Source organism: Vombatus ursinus, unplaced genomic scaffold, assembly GCF_900497805.2.
Source record: "Vombatus ursinus unplaced genomic scaffold, bare-nosed wombat genome assembly UNPS02014803.1, whole genome shotgun sequence".
Lineage (NCBI taxonomy): Eukaryota > Metazoa > Chordata > Mammalia > Diprotodontia > Vombatidae > Vombatus > Vombatus ursinus.
In genome coordinates, this window is record NW_020954581.1 from 6,444,142 (window position 1) to 6,457,295 (window position 13,154).

Below are 13,154 nucleotides of genomic sequence, written 5' to 3' on the forward strand. Positions count from 1 at the left end.
AGAGAGAGAGAGAGAGAGAGAGAGAGAGAGAGAGAGAGAGAGAGAGAGAGAGCATGAGCAGCAACCTAAGTTTAAGCAAGGAAGCTGAATGCCAGTCTCCCCTTTCCTCTTTTCTATGTTCATTTATATGCCTTTATATTTTATTCCCTTTATTTTTAATCTGTAATGAACTCATACTATATTTCATGCAGGTTTTCCACATTAAGGATGTAGCAGCTACAAAGCCTAAATCTGAAATGAGATGCAGGGTTATTATTGTGTGTATGTGTGTCTACCTCAGAAAGTATGTTTGATAAATATGCAAATAAAAAATATAGATTCTCTCATCAGAAGAAAGGTGCATGCATAAACTAGAGTATTACCTTAAGTCTCAGGAACTTAAAAACATCTTCACCTACTTTTGAAAAAATAAGTAGAAACACCTGAAGAACTCTTTCTCACCTCATCACCCATGGATATCACACACAGCCACTCAGCATTTGGAAACTAGGAAAACAGAATTTGTGATTGGCAACATGGTGCTCACAGCATTGAACAAAGACCCTGACACTGTGCAGTGCTTTACAAACAGAATTCTCAGACTCCTAGACAGTCCTGTGCTCACACTCGGAGGAAAATCATATCCCTGGATCTAAGAGAAGAAATTCAACAGGAGGCTTAACATCACCCAACCTAATACGTTACATACAGAAGTTGGTACCAAATGAAAGGGTCTTCTCAAGGAAAGGGTCATTTGACTTTTTAAACAATGGGCTATTTTGCAAGTCATTCTTGACTGTTACACTCTTTCAGGAAACTCAAAGTCTTTCATTTAAATCAAAATAAGTCACCAGGTCATATTCACAGGCTCTGCTAGAAAATGAAATAAAACAATTACCTGAATATTTCGTTAACTTGTCATTATAAGACATAACTGTGGTGTGCTGTTGATTTAGTCTGTTCTGCTCTGTAGTTAGTATTTATTGTATCATTTTTTTTGATGCAGTGAATACATACATACAGATATAGTGTGTACATACATGCCTTCTTTTTGTGGGTAGTCTTTTTCCAGCTTCAAAATAGTGATAAGAATGGCACCTATATCATCTGGTTGTTGTGAAGATTAAGTAAAAGAAGACAGGTAAAGTGCCTCGCAAACCTTAACAACAGAAATGTTGGTGTGGTGAAGATGATGATGATGACTTATCATATACTAACGACACAATGATTGACTCCATGAATGTGTCATAAGTATCTTTCTATCTTTGTTCCTAGTTCTCTTCACCACTCTCTCATGCTAGTGTTTAAGAGAGTGCTTGGCACTGAACAACTAATTATACTACTGGATATTTATGTAGTGATTTCCAACTTGCAAAGTGCTTCAAATTTATGATCTCACTCGTTCCTCACCCCAGTTCTGCAAGATTTCTGTTATGGGTATATGCTGCATTCTAGAGACGTGAGAACCGCAGGCTCACATAGCTCGTCAGGGTCAGAGACAGGATTCAAACTCAACTATCTCATGACCATGAGTTCTCTGACCATTTTACTGAAGTATATTGCCTCTCCAATGGCTGCTGAATGAACAAAGGGTTGAGTGAATGATTAGATTAATGATCTCTCTCTCTCTCTCTGTATATACATATACATATATAGACATATATATATATATTCGATAAAAATGAAATGTATCTAAGTTTACAGGCTCATAGATTCAAAGACGGAAGGGACCTGAAGCATCATTTAGTCTACTTACCTCATTTTATGTAGAGGGATTGGAACACTCTCCCAAGAAAGTGACTCGGGTAGTAATTAGCAGAGCCTGAGTTTGAACCAGATTCTCTGCCTCTAAAATATGTCTAGGAAGTTTATTTTAGAAAGTTAAATAGTAGACATTTAAATACACAGCATCTCAATCAAAAGTCTTAGTTCAGTTGTAAGGCATTAAAGCATAAAACTGCACTGAGACTTTTGGGACATTTTCCATTCCAATGTCTTATTCTCTGCATTCTCCCTCTTCCATTTGCTTCGATTTGCCTGATTCTCTGGGATCTAACTCAGGAATGCCAATTCAGTGCAATATATGCACAATGGAAGGTTGTGGGTAAACAGGAATGGAGGATTTAATGGGCAATCTAGGAATCCTCTTGCATAAAAGCCAAGAGTTCTACCTCTGCCTGGTAGAGATTTCATCTTGTGGGGCTGGTGAACAGTCATCTCTAGGATCTGTTACTCAGCTTCCCTAGCTGTCCTGCTCAGAATTTTCCAAGGCACGCTAGAGCTGAGCCTGCTGTTCGGCTAAGCATTTCAATCATGGTTCAGAAGACTGAGTTGTATATTTCCTCCAGGCCTGGAAGGATGCTTTCTGAGATTCTTCCTGGATGTGAACAGGTGGCGTATGAACCTTTCAGCATGATGTTGAGCATATCCCCTCCTTCTTCTGACACTAACTATACCAGGCAGTCTTTGGAAAGCTCCTAGGTTTCTTTCAAAGAAAGGTGGTATGATGATTTACAATGATTAAAAAAAATGTGTAGAATAGGATATCCACGGACCCAGAAATAAAATTCGGGAGTTAGGAACAACTTAAAACATCAAGTAAAAGTTATAAATAAGTAATGAGATGTAGTGTGGTATATTGCAAAGATTCTCAACCCTTTCTATTCCTAGTATCACTTGGCTTTCAGTAAATATTCCTGATTCAATATGAAAAGAAGTAAATTCTAGAGTTTGCTATGCATATGCACAAAAATCGGTGATTAATTTCAATAGTAGTTATTTAGCAAATATTCCTAGTACTCCTTTGACAGGCTTTTTACATTACATACTCCAGGTTGAGAGCTTACAGCACATTGAATTGAGAACTGGTCTTGAATTTGGAAATATCTGGTTGAAGTTCCATCTTTGACACATATTGGCTTCATAACTCTGGGTAAGTGCTCTCACCTAGGAGTACTTTAGGCCAGAGGTGTCAAACACACTACCACCGTATGAGACCCACAACATCTTGAGTGCAGCCCAGACCAGATTAAAATGTAACTGTTAAATACTTAACAAAATAAATTTTTAAAAATACAATAAACTATAGACAACATAACATTTAAAGATGAATTCAATATGCAGCCTGCAGGGATCCTTACGAGCAGTTTAATGGCTCCAATTTCTATTTGAATTGGACACCACTGCTGTAGGCAACTCTTTAAGACCATTAGCTGCAGAGCAGAGAACTGATTGACACTGGTCGAAGGAACTACTTCACTGAGAGTTTCCTATACCAAGAAAATCACAGGTCATGTCTAATTTTTTTTTTTAAAGACAAAAAAAAATTCCAACCGAAAGCACTCGGCATTCTTGCGAGTGGGAGCTGGCCGCTGATCACAGAAGAGAAGAAAGCACAGGCATGTTTATAACAGCTGACATGTTTATACACATACCAGCCTAAATAGATTACTGGAGTCATAGATAGAGAGTGAAACAACAAAGAAACAGGGAAAGAAAGGGGGGGAAAGGATAAAAGAGGATTCAATGCATAGCAGTGCAAAGGGAGAAGTCTGGATCTAAAGCCAAGCTGCTAAACACTGGATGAGCAGGTTCATTGTTCTTTTGAAAAGGAAATAGCTACTTCAGCATTTAAAATGGAAAGCATCCTCAAGAAAGCCCCTGTTAGGCCTTCCCTGGGCTCACACCATCCTATTAAAATGTATCATTGCATACTAATGAAAGTTAACACGGAGAAGAGACCAGAGGCTTCCTCTGTGTGACTAACTTCTCAAAGAGTGCCTAGAATTGGAAAAGTCTCAAAATCAGAGATTTTGGACTGATAGATACATTCTTTTGTGCTTTTCTTCTTATTTTAAACACCGCTTGTGAGTGTCCAGGAATCACTCCACATGAAAGAACAAATCCCTATTTTCGGGCAACTCCAAAAAACGGAGAGAGGAAAGCTTAAAAAAATCTGGTAACTTATTCAAATAACAGAAATAGTCTGGCTTCCTCAGCTTTCCCAAACTTATCAAGCTTGCCACTGCCCCAGCTGTCTCTGAGGCATTCACTTCTAAAACTTTAATTTTCCAGCCAGATACCAAGCATACCTGAGATCTGCTAAGATGGGCTTGATTATCCATGCTTGATTGACACAGTAACCATGGTATCTTCATTGCAATGGGAACTTCAGTTAAAAAAATAAAATAAAAAAACCATTCTGATTTACAACTATACAAATTCTCACAATGTGATAATAAAGAGGATACATGATGAAACCTGACAGGACGTTAAGCTGATTGCACAAGTGTGGACAGCTGAAGAGGCAAGAAATAATACAGTTGTCACTGGCCTGTTTCACCACAACACCAGGCAAACAAAAGGAACGCTGTTAATCAGTTCAACTCTTCGGCTGGATAATCCTAAACCAGTAATTGACAAATGGAAAAACCATCTAGTTCCCTCTGCTCTGGGATTCATATAGTGCATGAATATTCATACCTTCTCCTCTGGTCAAGGAACTTTTTAAATGCTTTAAGCCAGATTTTTAAAAGAAGAAAACAAAGAATACTGAAAAGATCCTAAATAAAACATGGCTCTTCTTTCCGTGCATCTCCTTCCCCCAAACCCCCATTGAAAGCAAAAGTTAACACTACATCAAAGATATCATATGCAGTAAAACTAGAATGTGGGACGAAGGATCCCCAAGGATGGAATAAGTTTATACTTTTTTGTACACGTTCATTTGGAAAAAAGATGGAATCTGTTAATGGCTCTTAGAGAGAATGAGACTCTGTCTTACAGAACTCAAGCTTCATCTTGGAACTGGCTACTTTGTCCTCAAGATGGATGGGAATAATTTGTTTTTTCCAGAATGTCTTATCATGTAAGTTTTTGATAGGCTGTATGCAAACAACTTAGCTCAGGTGTTCTTAACCTGGGGACCATGAGCACATATACACACATCTACACACACACATATGTGCATATGTATGTATATACAAGTATGTATGTGTATATATTCTCTCTATTTTTTGAAAACAATAGTTCAATATAATTGGTTTCCTTTTCAGTCCCATGTATTTTTTTTCATGCGTGCATTTTAAAACATCGTTGTGAGAAAGGAGCCATCCATGCCACAAAAATTGCTAACAAAACTCCTGTCTAGCCAAAAAGGGATGTCTAAGTAGTCTCTATTATTATTACTATTAACAACAACAACAACAACAATAATAGCATTCACATACTGTCCTTAGCTTTGCAAATGGCTTTCCATATCTAATTTGATCAGCACAGCAACCCTGGGAGGTAGGTGTTATTTCTCTCCTCATATCATAAGTGATACAACTGTGGCCAAGCTAAGGTGTAACTTGTGTTGGTTTCAACATTTGAACTCAGGTCTTCCCGACTCCAAGTCTAGCTCTAACTCTAATCATAACTCTGTTGTGTCAGCAATGTTGTTTATCCTTAGAGAAATCAGTTTTATATTTCTTTAGGAAGATAGTTGAGGTATTTTTGTTGAATGCTATTAAGCTTACAGCAAACAAACAAAAAAGTATCTAAATTATAATGAAGAAAACTCAGGGCTAGGCTATGTATCTATTTAATCATGGAGAGAGGTGTTTCAGAGAAGTTGTGCATAAATTGAACTTCTGCAAATTGAACTATATTTCAAATGCACCAGGGGACTTGCTATTTAAAGGAACCCTGTGATGAATGCCTTTTATAAAGTGAGGAATTTTGGTATTCCCAGTTTTAACTGTTTTCTACATTCAGTTTTTGCAGAGTATGTTTTCCTAAAGGGGGCACACAGATGCTGCCTGACTCACTTGTTTTAACTTCTTAGAAAGAAACGGCAACATCCAACCCCTTTCTTTTGAATTTCTCAGTATGAATATGTATTTTTAAATAGTTGTCCTTGCCTCAGGCCAAATTATCAATAAATTAGATTAAATTCATTTAAATTCAACAACCATTTAAAGGGCCTACTCAACTTGAGGCACTGAAAGATACAAATGTGAAATAGATTATATATTTCCCGCCCTCAAGAAGCTTACCTTCTACTAGGAGCGTGTTGTGGAAATATGTGTGCCAAGAATATGGGGTGTAATGGGATGCAACACAATCCTTTTCTTAAGTTTTCAGTAAGTTTCAAGTCCTAGCCTCCTCCTTAAAGCATCTGCTGAATATTTCATCCAAGACTCATCCCTGCCACCCATTTCATTTGGAATCAGTGTGACTTGGTTTTGCACTTTTGGTTACTACCTGTTTGACTTTGGGTAAGTCACTTAATTTTCCTGGGCCTCAGTTTCTCCATTTTCAAAATGAGAGAGTGAGATTAAATGGCTTCTGAGCTTTCTTCTGGCTCTAAGTCTGTTATCTGATGACTGTTCCACATTGTCTTCCCAACTTGGTTGCCAAATACTCTTGGGCAGGTCAATACTTCTTTTTTTTCTCCTGTGTCTGTTCCTTAGCTCCTTTAGCACAGAACAAAGTCAGTCAGTCAACAAGCATTTATGGGGCACTTTCCATGTGCCAGGTGCTGTACTATGTGCTAGGATACAAAGAAAAGCAAACAATACTTCCCCTACAATTCAGTGAGATACCTCTGCAAACGTTACCACCATTTTACTGATAAGACTGAGGAAACTGAGAGCCAGAAGCAAGATCTAACTTGTTTGTGCTCACGAAGTAAGTTAATGTGTGTGTGTGTGTGTGTGGGGGGGGTGGTGGTCAGAATCTGAACCCAGCTGTTGATGTTTAAAGATCAGAGATCTTTCTGCCACTCCAAGTAATAAACAGAAAATTGGATTACTTTAATTTATCTAGGGGCAGTGAGGGTGCTGGGCCTCAAGAGTCAGGAAAGACCTGAGTTGAAATCTGGCCTCAGACACTTAGTATCTGTGTGACCCTGGGCAAGTCATTTAACCCTGTTTGCCTCAGTTTCCTCATCTGTAAAGTGAGTTGAAGAAGGAAATGGCAAACCACTCCAGTATTTTTGCCAAGAAAACCCCAAATTGGGTCATGGAGAGTGGGACACTACTGAAAATAACTGAACAGTAAGTAATTATTGGTACAGACAGGGCCTGAACTTGACTCAGTCTAACTGTCTTTCTACTAAGTATTTCTACTGCTCTAACTAAATTCGTCACCTTCTCTTTTGCTTTTCTAATTTTCATGAAAAAGGGACTTAAAGAGAATACGCTGAACAAATACATTTGTGACAATAACAAATGCATTGGTAATTGAGTACAGCATTTTTTAAAGATCTCCAGGCTGTCACTTTTCAATGATTTCTTTACAAATGATTTCCTCGTGGCTTTTTAAATGTCAAAAATGGTCATGGTCTAAGTTCTTAGACCTTTAAATAAGTATTTCACTTCACAGATAATGATTTTCCCCTGGGGGGTGGTTCAGGAAGGGAAGGATATCAAAATCAAGAATACTTTCATTTTTGGCAATTAAAACATAAAATCCTGACCCCTGAGAAACTGAAGGATGGAGGGAAAAGACAAGGAGGAAATGGACTAAAGGAGGAGGTAGCCATTAAAATCAGATGTCAGAAGAACATAGTTTTAAGTAATACACAGCAGAGATTAGAGGAGGAAAGATATCTCTTTGGTGTTGCCTAATTCCATAATCTTGTGACCTAAATAAGGATAATTTGTGATATAGTTGACTACTACCTATAGTAGGGCTTTAAAGTAGGTGTGCTTTTCTCACACTAGCTGTGTGTGTGTGTGTACATGCACAGATAGTTCAAATCAGTTAACTCAGTTTTACAAACAAGGAAACTGAGGCTCAGACAGATAACATGTCTTGTTTGAATCAAATAGCCTGTAAATATTTTTACATCCAATTTTTTTTTGGGGGGGGGAAATGTTCTACAAATAGGGGAAGAAAAAAATCCATAGATGGCTGTATTCCTTATGCATAAATCATTGTGAAAATTAATTCCTTAAATTTTTAGAGAAGACCACTAAGACTAATCAATGAAGAATGCTTAAAAGGGGCCTAGATCAGGAGTGGGGAACTTGTGGCCTTGACCACATGTGGCCCTTTAGGTCCTCAAGTGTGGCCCTTTGACTGAATCCAAACTTCACAGAACAAATCATTTCATTAAGGCCCTAGATTTATCTAGGCCCTAGAACATTATTAATTACTCTTTCCCTCCTTTCTTTTCCTTCCTTCCTTCCTTTCTTCCTTCTTTCCTTCCTTTCTCTATTTATCCACAGATTTGTCTCTTTGCTTTTGACCAAACCTGTAATTTCACTGGTATGTGGGGGAATTCCTCCAACTATACAGGTAGATGCCTGATCAGTTCTTAGAGATCAAGTCTTAGAAAGTTGCTTAGGATACTAAGATATTAAGTCACTTGCCCAGGGTAACACAGTAGATATATGTCTGAGTCATAGACATTCATACATGGTATGTTGGCCCCGTCTACTAAAAAAATAAAATGTTTCAAAATAAAAATGGTATTATGTGTCTAATTTTTTAAAAAATATGTTTCTAAGGTTTATTTAATTAAATTTAGTATATTTTCAATTCCTTTGATGAATAAAAAGAATTTCCTGCATGATTGAGTGTACAATACATTTTTATCTTTAAAAATTGCTGTGTACTGCAGTGAAATGCATTGTCCTTGCCTGTGGCCAGAGGGACAGCTTAAACTCAGGTCTTTAAGCCCCAGCTGTTCCTCAGGGCAGTAATGGACAGCTCAAATAGTACCTTACATATGTGTTACTTTAGTTTTTGCAAAGTGCTTTCCCTTCAACCAGTCTGTGAGATACCCCTGAAAATATCACCACCATTTTACAAATGGGGAAATAGGGGCCCAAAGAAAGGAAGAAAGTGACTCCGTTCATACACACAGAGTGAGCAAATGTTGGATCAGGAGCCTGAATCCAGGGCTGTTAGTTCAAAATCCAGGGCTCTTTCCATCAAAACAGATAATGAGCAGCAAACTGGTATACTTCGACGTATCTGGGGAGAAGGAGAAAGGGCATCCTTTTCAAATACTTAATAGGTGAGTCCTTTATTTGCTTTTTATTTATGTTTCTTATAATATTATATGTCATAAACATGTACATATGCCTATCATTTATTTAATATTAGATCACAGTAATTATAGACACAAGATACATATTTATACATACATATACACATGTATATGTATATGTGTTATATGTGTATATGTGGGTATATATGTGTATACACACATACACATATATACACACATACACATATATGCACACATATATTTCAGAATATCCTGTCCATACAACTCCTTACAAGGACTGCTCAAAAATATATTCAAAAGTATTTTCATATATGTATATATGCATTTATATATGTATATGTATATATAGGTAAATACCTATCTATAATCTACATATACATATATATATAAATCTATATCTATCTAAATCCCTATATATATCCATCCATTTGTCCACATTTACAAACATATACATATATCTATGTATTTCTCTGTTTCTATCCATTTATCTAACTATCATCTTTCTCTATCCCTCTATATTTATTTACAATGGAATGTCAAAATATACTACTTAGTTTTGTTTCTGATCAAAAAAAAATCTGTCCACTGAGTGAGGAAATATGTTCCAATTCTCTGTATGAATTTACAGTGTGTGCATTATTTCCATATATATGGGCTAAGACAACTGAAGATATATGAAGACTTTGTCTGCTTTTTAGAGATATATATATATACCTAGTACGAATATATGTGTCATACATATATATGCATAAATATATACTGCATTAAGAAAAATGACTTTCAAGGAAGTTCTAGATTTCTTGATATAAATAATCCATAAACATTATTTTTGCAATTAGTACTACCATTGGACATTATGTTCCTAGAGTATTCCTCAAGAATTAATGTCAAATTATCCACAAATAATCACCTTTTATGTATTTTTAAAAATTCTTTCTATTTTTAATTTATGTAATAAAACAAGCATTTCTATAACAGTATAAAAAAGATGAATCATCTTTTAAATTATTATTTATTTTGTCTATTCCAAAATGATTAATAAAATATCCAAAGGGCAATTTAAAAATTTTCATCTATATCTATATCATTTTTCTAAGAGTTAATGCCAGGTTCTAAAGCATTTGTTTTTAAATAGAGAAAACTGCTTCCTGTCTTCATCCATGTGGAAGGCAAAGGAAACACATGGAGTTTGAGGATCTAAAAGGCACTCTTCCTTCGGCGCTCTAGGAAGCAGGCTTGCTTTTTAAACTTCTTACTTATTTCTTTATTTTTAGTCCCTGAAGATGTGGTTAAGTTTGAATAACTGGTGGAACATCCTTGGAAATGAATGATCCTGATGGACTTTTAGAGACCACCCCACTCAGGTGACAAAGACCATTATTAACTGGCACTGAGTGGAGATAATTCTGAGCAGATCCAGACTTTGCCCTATTTCTATCCAGGAACACTTGTCTGACAGATTTAATGGACACCTTTGTAAATGATTTCCCCTGGCTTTAACAATCCTGTTGCTTAAGCCCACTCAAACCTGTTCCTGATGGACTTCTCTTAATGGATCAGCAGAAATGGGCAGGCCGAGGAGAGCTGCCAAAGCATTAGTTTCTCTTTGCATTTAGATGTTGGCATTCTGCTGAGATGTCAATGTTTACTGTTCAGAAAACTAGCTGCCATCTCAGAAAAATATTTACAATCCACATGCCAATAAATGTGTGCCACCCCGGAGCCCAGGTAATTGTCACTAATAGCCATAAGCAGTGATAAGCTTGTTTCCTACTGTATCTATGAGATGCTTGATTCATTGAGCACACAGCCTTGTCAGGTCCTTATTAAAAACATCTGATACATCTGAGAGAACTGCAGGCGCTGTCCGGTCCTCTAGTGCTCTCAGTATTGGGAATGATGTTTTTAAGAGGCTGATTTTTTTCCCCCTCTTAGACACACACACGAAAGAAGCTTTCACAGGAAGTTACAAATACTCCTAAATGACATTTCATTAAAAGTGTGTTCCCTTGGAAAGTGGTCAAGAATAAAAGCCCTGCTTTTACTTGGCAGGGGAAAAAAGTGATGCAGCAGCAATATGGGAGGCCAAGGAGCATCGAAAATCGACTTTGCCATGGATGTGAGCAGCATTCAGGCAGGTTCAGCTCCAGCCTGGGTGCTTTTCTAAGAGTTCTAATTTTCTCTCTTTAAAAGTAGATTCCGAAACTGGATTTCCATTTTTAGAGAGGAGATAAGAGAAATGGAAAAATCCATGTGGGTTACGGGTAACCAATAGAAGTGACAGTATCTCCACAATATGGGAAGGGGAGCAGGGCTTCTAGGATAATGGAAACCATAATAATAATAATAATAATAATAGTAGTAGTACCTGTGATTTCATTGATATTGGATATCCCTGTTAGGAAATTCCCTCTAACAATGTTGCTGGGCACCTTCTCTCTAACTGATAGGCCTATGACTGGCTTATAAGTATTAGGTATGTGTCAGAGGAGAGTTTGAGCTCTTCCTTGACATCTATATCCACAGTACCACGGTATCTCTCATAATAACAGGGCTAGGGCAGGAATTTTATTAGTATAGGGAATTCCCAGGTAAAGAACCACCCTCTCAGCTTCTTTGCAACTTAGAGGCTCTGCAATTTAGAATCTTACGGCAATGCTCAGTCACATAGCCAGCAGTTGTTAGAAGCAGGTTTTTCAAATCCAGAGTTTACTGGCTTTGAGATTGGAACACTACCTAGTACACTATGCTGCTACCTGATGATGACTATAATAAACATAATACTCATAAAGCAGCACTATTTGGATCCAGTCCCACATATACTGTAATGTCAATCTCAGCCCTGAAATGAAAATAAAGATAGGGCTTGTGCATTGCCTGGCTCTGTTACATAAGTTTTTCCAAAGTTCCAGGTGATCAGAGGCAACTATGTGACTGCCATGGAGGGGGAAAAAGAAACAAAAAAGAAAGAAACTTTTTTAATGTAAGAATGTTTTTTTTTTAATTCAAAAACATTGATTCATCTTTCTAGGCATCATGTCTCTAGAGCTGCAAGGCTCCCAAAGGACATCTATCTAAATCCCTCATTTTATAGATGATAATAATGAAGCATCATAATGATTAATGACATTCCCAAGGAAACAAGGGGGCATGGGGCAAGTATCATAGATGGGACTACTTGAAGATTTATCAACTTGACCTGGTTCAGCCTCAGTTTCCTCATCTATAAAACAAGGATAATAACAACACCCATTTCACAGTGTTGCTTGCAAGACTAAGAGGAGATAATGTGCCTAAAGCCCTTTGCAGACCTCAGAGTCTGGTATTAAGAACCTCCTCACCTCGGGTATTAAAATCCAAGAAGAATCGTCCTTTTCATTGAGAACTTAACCTCTGGGAAGACTGAAAGACACACGTCTTTCCTTTGATTTAGAATTTTTATTTATTTTTTTTAAAAAAGATTTTGTTGTCATTGAAAATCAGCAGTCTGTGTTTAGTTTTAACGAACACACTAGAACAGTTAAAGGAAAAAGGCAACTGAGTTAAGTCTCTACTGGGAATGGCGTTGCCGTTTTGTTTTTCAAGGTTACTTTCTCTTCATTAAAAACTTCGTAAAATAATAATGAAGAAGAAACTGCTTCTCATTAAGGGAAGAATAAGATCACTAGTCAATTTTACTGCTCCCCTAATCCGGCTTCCTTTTGGTGCCGTGGAAACTGACATGCCTCGTGTTCTTAGAATTCTGTGCTTCCCTTTCCCTGTAAATAGAAGAGAGCCCATAATTACACCCTGTTTGATCCATATCAAAGCAAGTGATCCATGTATCGATTTACATAAAGTAAAAACATATAAAACATCTCTGCTTTTCACCCTGACTTCGCTTGCTTTCTAAGGAAAAGTTTCCTTTTGCATACTTCATTTGAATATAAAAATCTCCCGTTGAAATTTGTGATGTTAAACAAACCATACCAGTCATTCAACTTTTTAATTAAGGATTCAGTGTTCCATCCCTTTTCAGACATTAAAATTCAGGTGCAGTCATTAATCTTTCTAAACGAATTCACCTGTGGCTAATACTGATGTATTTTCTATGAGGCTTGTCATGGGCTACATACTGCATGCATAACCACTCTACAGTTAATTACACAAGGGATTATCATTAGTGTCATAA